We start from the raw sequence: 2,937 nt of genomic DNA on the forward strand, positions 1-2,937 counted from the left end.
CCTTCCTGCTATCACCTCCCCAAAAAGCTCTGAAAACCACATATTTGAAATGTCTGTTTGACCCCTGCTGACACAAGAAGAGGATGGAAAGGCCAGAGGCTACTGTCATCTTTCTTCTTGCTGCCCACAGGAATCTAAAGCATACTCTTGCATGCCTGGAAGGAGTGCAATGCCTGCAAATGGTTGGCATCTTAAATGACTATAGGCATATCCCGTAGAGGATGAGTACATGGCTAGAGACCTGAGCTGGGAATATGGTGGTTATGGGCATTTTCCGGCCCTGGGTCAAACTTGAGGCTTTAGATAAAGAATAGTTTATTTCACAAAAAGGTAGGGGGCTCCCTCCTATATATGCATGGAGAATAAGCCATTCATTATTGTAGCTCTCATGCTACAGGGACATTGCTGTTTTCACAAGATAAGAAAAACACTGCACCCTCTTTGCTTGCAAGCTTCTTTTTAACTTTTGCTCTATGGATTGGTGAATATATTCCAACCCTCTTAAATGTGTCTCAAAAGACTAGCAATTAGCCCCATAGTGAAGAGAAACAAGGAGTGGCATGTATGGCTCTTCAATTTATATTGCACAAAGGCACAGAAAGGGGAGAGAAAAGATTGGCAGGATACATCTGCTGTAAAAGATATGTCATCCAATAGGCAACAGAAAGTGTTAAGTGCTGTCTTTGTTGACTTCAGTTTGTGACAGTCTGGAAGATCCCAAGAGAAAATTATCTGCATAACATTTGAGGAGGACATAAGCCCATGGTCTTTGTGTGCTGCTTATATAAATTCCTTTGGTAATTGTTTTTGTTTTTTAAGGATTTTATTTATTTGTCAGAGAGAAGGAGAGAGAGAGAGAGCACGCATGCACAAGCAGGGGGAGCAGCAGAGGGAGAGGGAGAAGCAAGCTCCCCGCCGAGCAAGAAGCCGGATGCGGGACTCGATCCCAGGACCCCAGGATCATGACCTGAGCCAAAGGCAGATGCTTGATGCTTAACCGACAGAGGCACCCAGGCATCCCTCCTTCAGTAATTGTTGCTAAACAATTATTTACACATGAATTCTCTAACAGGAATGCCAAGAAGATAAAAGAATCAAATTGAGACACTAAAATTCTAGTTCTGTCTCCTTCATGAAAACTTTCTCAGCAGTTCTAGCATTCAAAATTAGATATAATCCTACAGGTTAGCTTTTAACTGGTTTATGTGTTACTTTGCTTTTTCCACCTGGATTATAAACTTCCCACTGACAGCATGGTAAACTGGAGAGGGAACATGGACTGTGGAGTTGGACAGATTGGGGTTTCAGCTCTGCGCTTGCTATGCTAGCTGTGTGCCTTTTGGAAGGTTACTGAATCTTTCAAAGCCTCAGTTTCCTCTTTTGTAAATCAGGGACAGTAACAGAAAGAACCTCTCGGGATTATTGTGAGAATTAAATCAGACAATGCATGGAATCTTGGGTACAACAGATGCTCAACAAATGTCAGGTGTGCTTCTTCTAGGCACTAATGATGTCCTACAACTTTCTCTTTATTTCCTTCAGGATGTGCCACAGGCATAAGAATTCAATAAATATTCTTTGATGGATATAATCACGAAATATACTTATTGATTGCTTACCTCTCTCTTATCTAAGAATAAGTGAAAGCTCTTAATGTTCAAGGTCACTAACTTGTTAGGTTCAAGACTGACCTAGAAACCAAGCCTTCCTGGCCTCTCCCCTATACCACACCTCTGATTGACTGCAATGAATGGTTCTCCTGTCAGAGTTTATTACGCTCTCAAAAAGCAGACAGCTGATTCCAGGGAGCAAAGGGTATGTGTGTCTAGACTCAAGCGCCGTCGGTTAAAAAAAAGTTTCTATGTTTTGACTCAGGCCATTTCTCAAGTACCTCTTTTACTCGTCTTAAACAGAATGCCTTTATCTTACTGATCTGGTCAAAGAACTGAACTTTAGTCCCAACAAACTTCACCCAGAAACACAGGCTTGGTAGATGGTTCACTAGCCAAAGGCAAAGACGGTGCGATAAATCTCGCCGCCTCAGAGAGCAGGGGATAATGATGGGGGGCGGGGGAGTCCAGGTGCTCCCTGCTGTGCCACGGAGGTACTACTCACAGACCATGTGCCGCAATGCAAAGGGCGGTCGTGAGCGAACTCCCCCGCTGCTGGGGGCCTGGTTTTGAAAAAGAGGGTCACGAAAGCCCGGGGGGGAGGGAGCGCAGGGGACCACTCACACAGGCCGCTGAGAGTCGGCGTGTGGCCGGTTATAAACCAGGGTACATCACCAGCAGCGAGGCAGATGCACTGGAAGCTGACTCCGGACTCCCGGAGAGGGGTCCGCTGAGCCCTCAGGCCTCCACCTGGACCAGTTCCTCCACGTGGGAGTAACCGAGGGCGGCCGCGGAGGTCAGGTGCCCCAAGCCCCTCGAACCGTGGAGCCTCCCCGCCCAGGCGTATGGGACCACAAGGGCGGCCAGGGCGACCTGGGCCGCCCAGCCAGCCGCCATAGGTCGCCGCGAGCCCACCCCCCAGTCGCGGGCCCGGCTTCCCGCCCGGCCGGCGCTCCCGCAGCCCCCTGGGTAGCCCGCGGGCCGCCGTGCACCCCTTCCTCCGCCGCGGCCCGCGCGCCCCATCAGCCCCCGCGGAGGCGCCGGCGCCGCGCCATCCCCGCCGCCATCCCCGCCGCCATCCCCGCCGCGTACCTGCTTCACGCCGCCGCCAGACCTCACTGCCCGGCCCCGCCGCCTGGTCCGCACTCCACGCCGGGCAGACTCCGGCGCCGGCTTACTCTCCTTTTTCTTCCGTCCACGTCCCGCAAGATGACGTTACGTCAGCGGCGTTGGAGTAAACGCAGGCCGCGGAGCCTCCGCCGCTGACGTGGGGCAAAGGGCCGAGCCGGAGCTACGTCGCGGCAACAGCGTAGGCGCCTTGGAGAAT

General features: G+C 51.0%; 1 protein-coding gene across 4 annotated transcripts in view; it reads right to left on the reverse strand.

The window, feature by feature from the left end:
• ALDH18A1 (aldehyde dehydrogenase 18 family member A1) overlaps positions 1–2,914 on the reverse strand; it is a 38,039-nt gene extending 35,125 nt beyond the window's left edge. For 2 of the 4 annotated variants that reach the window (XM_045878502.3, XM_064595081.1), the window contains exon 1: positions 2,703–2,914. The gene's annotated coding sequence lies outside the window, so the exon portion shown is untranslated. The remainder of the gene's footprint in view (positions 1–2,702) is intronic. The other 2 variants (XM_064595082.1, XM_045878499.3) reach the window with 1 other exon arrangement.
• Between the last annotated feature and the right edge of the window lie 23 nt (positions 2,915–2,937).

This window comes from Mirounga angustirostris, unplaced genomic scaffold (genome assembly GCF_029215605.1).
Source record: "Mirounga angustirostris isolate CCGP_5_RB_7025 unplaced genomic scaffold, mMirAng1.0.hap1 SCAF_6, whole genome shotgun sequence".
Taxonomy (NCBI): domain Eukaryota; kingdom Metazoa; phylum Chordata; class Mammalia; order Carnivora; family Phocidae; genus Mirounga; species Mirounga angustirostris.